The sequence below is a fragment of the Tympanuchus pallidicinctus genome, unplaced genomic scaffold (genome assembly GCF_026119805.1).
Source record: "Tympanuchus pallidicinctus isolate F22 unplaced genomic scaffold, pur_lepc_1.0 scaffold2, whole genome shotgun sequence".
Taxonomy (NCBI): domain Eukaryota; kingdom Metazoa; phylum Chordata; class Aves; order Galliformes; family Phasianidae; genus Tympanuchus; species Tympanuchus pallidicinctus.
In genome coordinates, this window is record NW_026294721.1 from 5,211,436 (window position 1) to 5,224,904 (window position 13,469).

Here is a 13,469-nt window from a genome sequence, read left to right on the forward strand (position 1 = left end):
GGAAGGAAAAATGCAGCTAGCACAAGCCTGCATACCATGTGCATGGCAATGAGTCAGTGGGGCAGCAGGTAAAAAGTATTACGATTCAACAAGCTGAAGCAAGAAATTGGCTGAGATGATAATGCTCATTCCTGTGGGTCTCTGTTAATTTAGGATATTCTATGATTGTGCAATTCTGTGAATGTGATAGAAACCAGGCTGGAAGAAGGTGGTTTGGGAGATAGAGTGTTGGGAAAGGTTAAGCATCAGCAGCTTCTTTGACAGACTGGGATGATGAGGATAATTGTTGCTCTACTTTGCTGTCAGAAACAGCATCAGGGCACTACATGTTAAGTTAAACAAGGTCGTGGTACAGAGAAAACAAGTTCTAGAGTAGTGCTGTTGACTGTCTGTCAACGTGACCTGGGGATGCAGAGATGGCAGCAAAATACTCTAGTTGCCAAAAAGCAGCCTGGGGAAGGGGGATTTAAGGAACAGTGCAGCAGGAAGAAAAATTACTCAATGTTCCAGGTCTACAGCCAAAGCGGGGAAGAATAAAGCTAACACTTTCTATCAGAGCTGTGTCCTGCAGCAGTTCTACAGGACAAACATGGGGGGAAATACTGGTGGTAGTGGATGGTTGGGCTGGGTGATCTTGGAGGTCTTTTCCAGTCTTGGTAATTCTATGATTCTGTGAAATGAAGCAGCCTGAAGACACGGCCGGAAACCTGCTGGGGGCCGGGCTTGTGAGGAGGTCTGGGCATGCCAGCACCAGCCGTGCTGTGCAGGCCTGGAAGCAGTATGATTAATGTAGGAGACATGAACATCACTACAGAACAAGAGGAGAGCTGCCAAACTATGAAGAGGAACTAAAATAGAGTCAGGAAGGTGAGATTTCTTGTCTTCATCATATGCTGAAATCTCATACATTCTTCAAGCATTGCCAGAGACTTGAAAGGTGGCCAGACTCAGTAGAAATTTATGCAAGAGCAAGATTTCCTTTCCTGTAGGATTAGTGCTCTATGTGTCCTTTTCCAAGGTCTATCATCTGCCCAAAGGGGATTCTTCCGCTGGTGCATTTGATTTTATTTGGTTGCCCCATATCTATCTTTTTCCCCATCCCTGGAGGCATTTGGGATCTGTGTGAATGTGGCACTGAGGGACACAATCTGTTGATGGGACTCTGGAAGTGAGTTTGGTGGTTGGACTTTAAGTTATTTTCCAACACAGATATTTCTATGATTTAAAATTAAACATCAGAGATCTCCATATGCCTCCTACTTGCCAAGTCTGAACAAAGTGAACTCTTGATAAAGATAAGGCCAATTCTTGAACTCTTTTTACTATTATTTTCAACTGTCGAGGAGGTGGGAGGAAAACAAACTAGATTTCCTGCAGAGCCACTGGACTGCAGGGATGCAGCAGCTCGCTTTAACCTTCCTACAGATCAGCAATCAGCTCTCAGCTTTTGTAACCAGAGGGGGAGATGAGCAGGGGACTGTCAACTACAACACTGGGAGGAGAATGCTTTGCCTTTGACATTGATATAGAAAGTAAATCTAAGGTAGTGATCATCTGTATTGGATCCCACATTGGCCTCCTGGCTGAGCCTTGTGGTAGCAGTGTTATTTGAAGTAAAAAGGTACAGGTGCATAACACTGGTCCTATCACAATTTGCTACCAGTTGGTTGAAGAAACATCACCAACGGGATATGGAGTGAAAACAGTGTTTTTAGTGCATTACTGATGCAAAACAAGCTTAAAATGGATTTTTGCCTTTTTTTTTTTTAAGATATCCTTTGTCTAGTAAATATATATGGTAGATATACTGCCAAGTAAATTGTACTCGTTTGTGGCTGAAATGAAGATGAAGTTGTAATTCTTAAGGTGCTAGGACAATGACAAGCAGCCCTTGTTATGCAGCCTGCATCCTCTGCATGCAGGGGCTGTGAAGCTGAGGACTACCAGGTGCAGAGCAGTGCCCATGGCCTTAGACTGGTCCAGAACAAGGATGAAAACCACAAACCTGTCGAGCAGCCAGAGCAGACATTGAACACCAGGAAACTGGGCAGATGTCACTTCTACACAGGACCAGACCCAGGCTGCCGTGAGACCTGGCACTGTGTTACTGTTTGCTTTTGTGGATCCCCTTCAGCTTCATTGCTCAGAGAAGGCAGATGGGTGGAAGATTATTTACAGCAATCATTGCAGAAATTTGGTCAGTTGGTTTCTCTTTCCATTGTTTCTGAGCTGACATTAAACTTCTGTGCCAAAACCTTGTCGTTCCACCTCTGCCTCTACACAGAAGGAACACTGTGTCGTGTCCAAGTATAGGAAGAAAAGGCTAAGGGTGCCAATGCAGTAATTACACCTTTAGCAGACTTTTTAGAAGCTGCTCTATTAAAAGACTGATTTTTCATTAGCAAAAAGTAAAGAAGGCTGGGGCAAGTGCACCAACCTCGGACTTCTCACTGCTAATTACATAGTAGTAATATTAATTTAGCAGAAAGCCAAAGACCTCATTTTTCAAGATAGTTATCCATCTTATTCTCCATAACTTTCACCAGTAGCAATATAATGCTCACCCTTACCCTCCCCAACACAGTGTAAATGATCAGATGAACGTACACATGAAGACAATTCATTGAGAAAACAACTATTATATCACATAAAACAACTATGTTATCAAAAAAGTTTATAGCCTCTACCTAATTTGATTTAAATTATCTGTGTTCTATGGCTCATCTGTGTGGTTTGCAAACAGGCTATGTCGCCAGAAATCAGATTAATCACTTCTGTTTGCTGCTGTTGCTAAAGAAATGCCACAAATAGGTGACTCACGATGTCATTCCTGTGTGAGTCATCTGAAACATCACATTCTTTGGTCTCCAGTTCTGCAGATCCGTGTTAATATCCATCAGGGGTTGTCGTGCTAATTAAATGAGCTTTTTGTTTTCTTGCCCTCTTTCTAGTCTTTTAATACTGTTCAGCCTCGCTGATGGCGAGGTCTGTGTATCTGCCTGACTGGCCTTGTTTATCTGAAACGTGATGCTGGTTTCCCCTGAGGTTCACCTGACCCAGTCTCCAGTGGGGATATCTGAGTCAGGCATTCAGGGATTCCTGATATGGCAGCCAGAAGAAGCGGGTGCATTTAAGGCAGGATTCACGTGTTGTCACATAGTGATGTAGGGCAAGGGAACCCTACACTGGCCATAGCATAACCACCATAAGCAAGTGTGGGTACCACTGGGCAAAGATACTCCAGTAAATGCTGCAGGAGACTCATCCCACTCATCTTTGAAATCAATAGAAATGTCACAGAAGGCACTCAGCTTCTGAGTACAGAAGCCCAAGACTGAGCCTGGCCCTTATGGTGGCAGTGATGGTGAATGTCCTCAGTGCATGGTGTTCATTGTTGAATAGAAAATGACAATAATAGCAAATACTGTACTTCCTCTGAAGCCATTTCCATCCTTCCACTTGTTAATGCACTGCTTTATCTCTAGTGCTTTTAAATGAGTAAACTTTAAAGCAGTAAGTATTTAATAGTGATAGAAGTACATTTCCATTTGGGGAGAGAAATTAAATGTAATGATACGAGCATGTTTATACTAAAATATTTGTGGCTTTTCCTGGTAGGATGCTTCTGCCAAGCAAACAAACCAACAAGCAGAAGAGTTCAAACCCCTGATGAAAGGGGTGATGATGTTTGTACGTGATGATAAGACCAGAAGCCAGACTGACATCCGCAAAGCCCTACCAACAAAGCTTGCTGCCTTGTGTTCTGGTGAGTGAACTGAACCGCCGTCCAGAGGCAGAAGCACAGGGAAATTCAAGCAACAAGCTTCTCTTTCACCTTAAGATTTCTCACAGATCTTGAAGAGACCTCTCTCCTTGCTGACATTCTCAGTGCATGGATTCACGGCCAGTTAAAGTCTCAGCTAAAAATAAAATAGAGTTGGGTTAACCTCAGGCTGCTTCCTGGACTGAGGAATGCCCTGGCTCTGCCCAGCCTACAAGGGGAGAGAGTACTACAGGCCCAGCTGTGGCATCACCAGAGCAGGAGCATGGCTGGACAGAAGGAACAAGGGAGGGAAAAGGGATCTGGCAGTGCTGCTGATTAGAGGAAGAAGAAAAGAACAAAGGAAAAGCTAGGAAAAGCCCTGGTCCTTCCCACAGGCTTGGTGTGGCAAGGACAGGAAAAGGCAGCCCTGACATGTTACGAGGGATGCATTGAAATCCTCTTCCATCCACAAAGCAAGGAAATATTTTGGTGGGATTCCTACAACCGCTGTCATGTTCACAGGTGTCAACAGGGGACACCAGCACAGAAAAACCTCTTGTGGCAGGCGTCAGAAGGGTGTGGAAGAAAACCTGCAGCTGAGAGATGCTACAGGGTCCCAAAATTGCACTAGGAGTAAAGGTTTGCTGAGGAGAGGGCAGAAAAATGCAGAACCCAAGAATCTTCTGGAGCCAGACAGGTTGTATCTACTTGTATCTTGAGATGAAATAACATTAAGGCAGAAGAGTGAAGTCTGGAAAGGGGAGCTTAAAGCAGCCATAGTGAATGATGTCTTAACTACTTTTCTTTATGACTCTTAATCTTTCTCTCCTCCCCTTCAAGACAGAGTGGATGAGTTGACTTCAATTTCAAGATTGTGCACTGGAAGAAATACTGAAATGTGTCTCATTAGAAAGAGAGAGCTTAGCAATGGATGTGCATTCCAATTACACTTCCCCCCCCCAAAAAAAAAAAAGAAATAGAAATGAAATGCAAACAAAAATAGAAAGAAAAGACAATGCAAATCTAAGTCAAAATAAAGACATGTCACAACACACAGCATCCAAAGCATGGAGAAAGTCCAAGTGCCTCCAAGCAATTCTGCATTCAGAGCATTCAGGTTACACACTTTCACAGGAAGAATTCACTATAAATCTATTACAGTGTCAAAAACACATTATTTTGGATTCTCAACCTGAAACACTACATCTTAAGCAAGTCATTTGGCAGCAGCTGGGAGAATAGAAATGGCATGCGTTGGCTTAGGGCACTTGGTTTCAAGCTGGCAAGCAATATTCTCTTTGTCAGCACTGATTTATCTTGGCCCAGGTTTCTCTTTTGTTCTCTGGCAAAACTTCAGCGGTATTAGCTTGATTTAACATTTGTACATTTCTAGGAAGAGCAGCTTTATTTCTCCTGTCGAGATCAGACATTATCCATGTGCAGGAAGTGTTGGTGGTCTTTCTGCTGTGAAGAGGCTGGCAGGTGAGTCCAGCATCCGAACTGGGATGTAAAAGTGCTGCTGGACTCCCAGCTCTACAAGCACACCTCTGCCTCCTGCCTCGGTGGTCAATGCATGGGTATCCACAGGCTCTTACAGAATCAGAATCACTCAGGTTGGAAAAGATCTCTAAGATCATTTAGTTCAAACCCAACCTGTCCCTACCATGCCCACTAACCATGTCCCTCCGTGCTACATCCCCATTGTTCTTAAACACCTGTAAGGTCAGTGACTCCAGCACAGCTTGGGCAGCCCGTTCTAATGCATTACCACTCTTTTGGAGAAGAACTTTTTCCTACTATTCAACATGAAGCTCTCTGGAGCAATTTGAGGCCAATTCCTCTGCCTTTTGGTTTACCTGGGGGAAGAGACTGAGCCCCACCTTGCTACAACCTCTTTTCAGTTTTAACATTTCCACGAATTTACAGAGGAAAAAGTGGAAGGTGGGTTATTTTTGTACCCAAAGTATTTGATTTAGCAGCGACTTGGGCTAGCCTCCTTTTGATGCGTATTCCTCAAAGAAAATCTGACCCTGGCAACCAGGGAAAGGAACAAAAAAAAGCAGATGTTCTGGAGATGCTCAGAAGGTGCTCTGATGCTGTGTGAGGGACACGTCTGACCCCACGATGGCAACAGAGGCACACAGCCCCATGTGTGGTGGGGCCATACCATGCTGTCCTACTGGACTTTGTGTGAGACAGAGGAACAGACATTTTCTGGGGTAAATTTTTGAGAAAACACTTTTTTTTCCAGCAAGGAAAGAGCACCTGTGGGACTTCCACCTTCTGTATGTGAGATGTGTCAAAACTGCCCAGAGCTGGTGTCCTCCTGGCACCTGAAAGCAGCCCCATGTCTCCCCAGTATGAAAAAGGGCTGCTCTGGCTCAGCCCTGATCTGTCCCCTGCATGGATTCCATCTTGCCTCTTGTCTTTTTTTCAAGGTTTTTAACTGTTTTGTCCTACTCTATTTCCTATTATGGAACAACAAAGCTGTGTGCTGAGGAGAGCACACTTTATTTAATTTGTTATGCCGTTCAGAGAAGTAAAAGAAACTCTTAGATGGCAGATCCTCAACAGATCCTCAAATCCCTGTATAAACTCATGACACAGCCAGGCAGTATTTATTCACACAGTAACATAAAGCAGGACCGTGTCTGCCTATGGCACATTGTCAAAATACCCTCTTTGTGCTTTCCTCAGTTGAAAAAAGCCTTGATGGGCTCTGGTAATTGCTCTTGGGTCTGTCAAGCAAATTTAAATCAGCTTTCCACCTCCTCATTGCTCCATCAGGCTTACAAAAAAAATAAAAAATACAAAAATAAAAAATAGTAATAGTAACAGAGAGAAAATACAGCACAGTGCAATACAAACAGAAATGTTTGTGTGTGTTTGGTTGTCTGGAGGTCAGCAGTTGCCCATAAATAAAAATCCTTCTCCTCCCAAAGCAAAGCATTAGACTTTGACTACAGGGCAGGGCCTTGGGATGTGCCTGCAGATGTGGCTGGAGATCAGCAGCTGTAGCACTGCTGTCCTGTTAGTAACAGAGTTAACTTCAAATTTTGTACTAGGCAAGGACACTTCTGATAAAACATACCATAAAGCAATCAACAGCCTGCACTCCCAGTCAGTTGCCCAGATATTACCAACCTGAAGAGAAACCCTTTCAGGCCTGTGCAGAGCTGCATGGGCTGACAAGCACATATCCCTTCTATAACACATCTACCAGTACATCAGCCTGACTTGCATCTTGTACCAGGCAGCCTTAGTGCAGTTCTGTATTTCACCTCAGCTCAGACTCAGCTGCTACTTCCCATTCTGCTGCTCACATTAACTATATATTTCTTAACTGCAGCTCTCTGGCTTGTCTTGAACACAGCCCAGGTACCAGGAAGGTGCTCTCGGAAGCTGCAGAGTAAAGGGCAGTAGGTTTCTTTCAGTCACAGCCCCACTGACTTGTTCTTTTCTATTGTAGGGTTTTTCTTCCCCTCCCCTTTTTCACCCACTGCATATCAGGTTTACGTCAAACAAAGGTGCTGTGAAGATTACAGAGGGGACTTTCTCAGCAGCTTGGTGATTTAGCATCAGTTTACAGCAGGCTGAATCAATAAAGATCTTAGTTCTCCTTTGCTAAGTTTGAACCCAAAGTTGGCTGTATTTTATGTGCTAAGCAAGTGCACAAATGAATGTTGCCTTGCTGTAAGTTATCTGTAAAATACAGATGTGTCTCATTTAAACGTGCACATGGTGTAATTTACCCAGCAATGGATGAAGGTCAAGTTGTAGATAGATTGTACTTGAACTGTACAAGTCAATGCGACCTGACAAAGTGCATGCACAGTGCTAAGAACTTTCTGATGTCCTGATAAGGCCACTGTTGTCTTCAGAAGGTCATGGAGATTGGTGGAAGACCACTTACCACCACTGGTAAAAAACACACGTCAAATCCCCTTTCCAAAAGATCAGCCTGGGGAACAACTGGGTCAATCTCACTTCAGACCCTGGGAAAATCATGGAGCAAGTCCTCCTAGAGCAGATTGGCAAGAGGTCTGGATTTGCTAACAGAATATTGTGCCAGATCAACCTGAATCAATTCTATGATAAGACGATGACTGGATTTGTGGGCATGGGGAGAACATCATGTCCCATTCACTTTGACTTCAGCTTGCTTTCAACATCATCTCTAACAATACTCTTGTATCCAAATTACAATGTTATAGTCTGGATGGGTGGGCAATGAGATGCTTAAGAGCTTGGTTGGATGATCAGGCTAAGAATCCATGGTTAATGGGACATGCTAAGAGGTGGGATATTGTAGGGGTCTATCCTAGGACTCGTTCTGTTTAACGTTATCCATGTTGTCCATTGCTATCCATGACCTGGAGGAGGTGATGCAGTGGCTGCTCACTGATCCTCCAGGCTGGGAGGAGCAGAGCATATGTTTGAGGGCAGGGCTGCCAAAAAGATCTACAGAGTTGGAAAAAATTGAACAGAACCTCTGTGAATTTTGACAAGAACATGTGCAAAGTCCTGCAATGGGGAGGGAAGCACCCCTGGAGAAGGGTTGGGGAATGACAGGGTGGGGAGCAGCTATCTTGAGGAGAACTTGGGATCTTGGTAGACAGCAGGCAGCCCATGAGACAGCAGAGTGCTCAGGAAGCAAATAAGGCCAAAAAAGCCTCTTGGACTACACTAACAGATCAATTAAGCCATCTACTTAGTACTGAACAGACCTCTGGACCTCTGGAGGGTTACCATCATGTCTAGGGGCTGGATTCCATGAGGAGATATTGAGGAGATATTGTCTGACCTAGAGGAGAGACCAACTGGAGATCTGATGGCAGCCACTTGTATCTGTTGAGATCACGGAGAAGATGGAGTCAGGTTTTTCAAACCTGGGGGGGGGGGGGAGGGCATGGTGGAGGGGTGATGAGACAACAGTGGTCAGTTGAAACATGAAAGGTTCTGCCTAGAACACTTTTTCACCATGACGACAGACAAACAGTGGGGCAGGTTGCCCAGGGATGTCGTGAAAATTCCTTTCGTTGACATTTGTAAGCCTTGACAGGGTAACATCTCAAGCAACCTGTTCTGAACTCAGAGCTGTCCCTGCTATGAGCAGAAGACTGGAGAACAGATCTCCTGAGGTTCCTTCTAACTTCGGTTGCCCCATGTTTCTAACGTACGTCAGTTAAGTTTATCTCTAGAATAGTTTATCTACAAAGGGAATGTTTGCTTACTGATAACAAAAGTAGTGTGGTCTGTGGCAAATATGCATTTCCAATGAAATGCTTTATTAGTTCCCTCAGAAAAATGCCAAAGGTTGCAGCAGATACGCTGAGTAAATAGGCTAATCAAAACTACAATGTTGGAATTTAAACCAGCAAATGATATTGTTTATTCTTAAGGAAACTATTATTTTGCCTCAGCAAAATTCAGGAAAAAAAAAAAAGAAAAATGGAATCAGTGATCTCTATTGACTTTTAAATATATTTGCTAAAGGAACTGCATAGGAATTAGGAATTAGCAATGTTAGAGAATAAGAAAGGTTAAAAAGGCAGCATTTACATAAATGCAAAGGAAAATTTACAAAACAAATCTACACACCTGCTCCTTTTGCTCGGTGTTTTCAATTTTTTGATTATAGTTCCGCTTTAATGCGCCTCCCTGATGGAGGTTTCCATAAAGGTCTTGGGCAGGGGAGAAAAAAGGGGAAGGAGGAAGCCAGAAAAGCCGACTTCCTGGCTCAGGCTGGTGTGATGATATTCAGAATTCCCTGGAGTGGCAGCCTGCAATCTTGTGGCCAAGAGCCTTGGGGCTCTTGTTACAGCCTCCAGCTGTCTGCCACAGCACGATGAGAGCTTTTCTCCTCTCACACTTCTTTCCTCCAAGCGCTTTTCAAAAATTTTCCTAGACATCTGCAATATCACCAAATGATGAAAGGTTGAACTTGCTTTCTATTACTAACATTTTGTGGCATTAGGTAATAACTTAATTGAACATTTAGAAAAGCATTAATATATTTTCTCTGGAAATGCATTATTAATACATACATTACAGTCTCTGCTGTTAAAGCTTTGTACAATTATTAATAGGTTTACAGTGATATGAAATGGATGAAAATAGCTTCTTCTAGGAAAAAGGCATGCAAAAGGATACTGATTGTATCTGGTCTATCATCATAACTTACAACTTTGTTTTCACAGTTCTTTACTCCAGTAGTCCTAAACCTGTTTGCATCAGTCCAAATGGAAGTGTGAATATTTCTGTCTTGTTTCCCCTTAGTTCACAATAACAGTTTAAGGGTTTGGAGAAAAAGAAACTGCTTCGTATCCATGCATTTTGACAACTGACTTGTCCACAGTGCAATGCTGTTTCTTTCCCCAGAGTGGCACACCACATATAACACCACCCCTTCCATCTTGGCTCTATTCAGGATGGCACCCACAACCTGCCTTCCCCCGAAAGCGAGAACAGCAGTGCAGCTACAGGCATTAATTTGTTTTTAATGCTTCTGGGAAGAACGCATTAATGATTTTTAATGAGATGTTTTTTCAGATTACTGGGCAGTGCTGAAAACACATTCGTGCTTAAACATAACACTGAAGTACAGGAAATAGTGAAGGAATCAAGGCAAAGAAAAACAAGGCACAGAAACCCTATGCAATTATTTAATGAGCGGAAATGGTTTAAGGAGATTATAAAAGCTAGCTGTTCTAGGGTTGGGAAGTAAAATTATGAGGCTATGTTAAAATAATCATTAAAACATCAAAACCAATAGCGGGTCAGCTCAAAGCTCCATCCAACCCAGCAGGTTGTGACAGCAGCTGATAATATGGGAGCAGAAAGAATGTAAGAACAGGGCAAACACATTCTGTATTTCCCCAAAATACATTCCCAGGAACTTGATGAACTCCAGCAAGAAGCTTTGAGATTTTTCAGTCACTTTTTAAACCGATCTAAAGTTTTGGTATCCACAATCCCTGAAGCAACGAATACTCATAACTCCAAGGCTGTGTGAAGGATTGCCTCATTTTATTCTGAGACTTCCAAGTTCTACTTTCATTTGAGGTTCCTTGGATGCCATATGTGATACACCAATGAACAGTCTTGTTTCCTGCTCCTTGTTTGGTCCACTGAAGATTTTACAGACTGATACCGCTTGCCCTCAGCTGCGGACTGGAGTGACCCATTTGAGGTAGCTCTGCCCATCTGGAAGTCCTTCTATTACTTCTCTTCAATGTTTTGAGTCTTTTCCAGTTCTACCAGATTTTTTCTAAGCTGAAGATACTGCAGCTGCACAAGGAATTCCAGATGCATCGAGGATTTATACAATGGCATTGTATAAAATCTTTCTTTCTTTCTGGTCTTTCCTTCTCTCCTAATAATTTTTCCAGTTGTAACAGTTACTGGTTTATATTTTGATCACTGCTGAGTGCTGAACTTGACTTTTACAAAGAAGGTTGATAGATCTGTGAGATACTCATTTTCTGTATTAAAGCAATACTGACTCCCTCAAATGTGTCTTCTCCACGTGCTCATTAAGTCTCTTCTGCTCTTCAGCATTATTTCTACTTATTTGTCTATTAAGTATATCAGATTTCCGGGCCTACGGTTTCCAACATCTTCTCCAAAATCCTTTAAAAAGTTGCCCTATGAGCAATGTTCCAGTCTCTGCTGATGCCAAAGTACTTGTAAATGAGAAGGCAGAGAAGTCAGTACTTGAGCTCTTTTCTACTTCCACTTCATCTTGAGACATGAATTCCCAATTGCTCCCTTTAAAGAAGTTTCAGAGTATTGAAACTGGCCAAAGCTCATCCATGCCATCCACTAATCAGTAATTCATAAAATAAAAATAAAAATAAAATTATAAAGTAAAAATAATAAAAAAAAAAAGTGGCTACATCTTCTCCAGATGATCCTTCTGCATCCTAAAAGCCTACTGGCTTTACAGACCAGTCAAACTTCCCAGCAGGCTTCCTGTCTCTTGATTTGTTCGGAGAGAGATTTAATATTTTTTCTATCTTTTGTAGGTTATTCCTAAACCTCCTTTTCTAACTTCTTTGTCACATTTTTGGATTTAAATCATTAGAGTTTACAGTCTTTTCTGACTTTGGATACAACTTCTGCTTGTTGAAAGAAGCCTTCTTCATAGACTCACAGAATCGTAGCATTGCTCATGTTGTAATGTTCCTTATGATGCTTTTAATTGTATGGTCTTCCTTTCTCTGTTCTGGTGCATTTCTTGACAGACCAGAGAATTTATAGAGCCTCCATGTCACCCTTGAAAACTTAAATAGTTCAGATGTTCCATTTAGTCCCCTTTTATTGAAATGTCTTTTTTTAATATACATATATTTTTTTATTTATTACTTCTCTTTTCTGAAAAGAGAGCAGCAGAATAGAACTGATTTTTTTTCCTAATGCTATAGGAGTTCTGAGTCTGAGGACATCATGGCTACTGCTCCAGTGTGCTTGGTTCTTTCTCAGTAATGTTATTAAGGTATTAAAATTACAGTATCTTCCCACCAAGATTAATAATGCTTTGGAACCTGCCTTAGTTTGGAAGAAGACCAACAGGCCATGGTTTTACATGTCTGTAGGGTACAGGCATTCTGCAGAAATATTCTAGTTATCAGTCCTCCATTAACATAGTGAGGGTGTGTGGATTTCAATGGTGGATTCCTTCCTCCACTACTCCATCCTTAGCATTTCTGGAACATATTTCAACTTCTTTGTGCTGGTAAGAAGTATCTTCCCTCACCAGTAAAACAACAAGTCATATTCTAAATAGGAGAGTCAGATATGTCCAACCACAGGAGCACCATCACCTTCTAAAATTGCTATGGAAAACCCAGCCTGTATTAGTAGCAACAAACACCTAGTTACAGAAACCCTCTGTTGAGAAAACGCTTCTCCTATGAACTACAGCATGACAATCTAAGCACTCATTCTCTAGCATTGTCACAATTTTGTAATTCACTCATCAATCAGAATGAACATTAAAGCATAACACAGCCTAATAAAACCATTAGAGCTGTGCCACAGAAATAATTGCAAAGGCTAGTAATAAGAGAGATGCGTTTACTTAAATGGAGCATCATTTACCTTATCCCACCTATCCAGATAAGACAGCTAGATGTGGGAGACAGCACAATCTATGATCCAGACTCTTTTCTACAAGGCAAAATTGACTATTAAACCGAAAACTGCTTTTGGTGCAGATCTAATTATGCCCAGAACCAGGACCTCTGAAATTCAGCCATATAAACTGAAAGGTATCCAAGGTCCCAGTTATGCTAGAGAAAATCTTATGGAAATTTCTAAATACAGACTCAGAGGACAATTAAAATCCAGATGGGATAAGAAGGCATTTAAAACAAACATACAAACAAAACCAAACAAAACCTAAAACAAAACTCAGAAAATGGCACAAGCACATAAACTTAAAATGAAACTCAAAAAAATGACTTTCTTTGACTGGCTGGTGCATGTGTTAGGGGAATGGTGCTCACAGGGTCGCTTAAATAAAGACATTGAGGATAAACATATGGCTAGGCTTTCAGAAGCACGCTGGTGCTTCTCCCATTGATCCAGCAAAGAACTGCCCAGATTAACTTAAACCTTTCCCTTGCCTAACTGTATGTTTAAGTATCTGCGTGTCTACACGACGGTATCTACATCTACAACCATTCTGGATCATGGCAGTGAT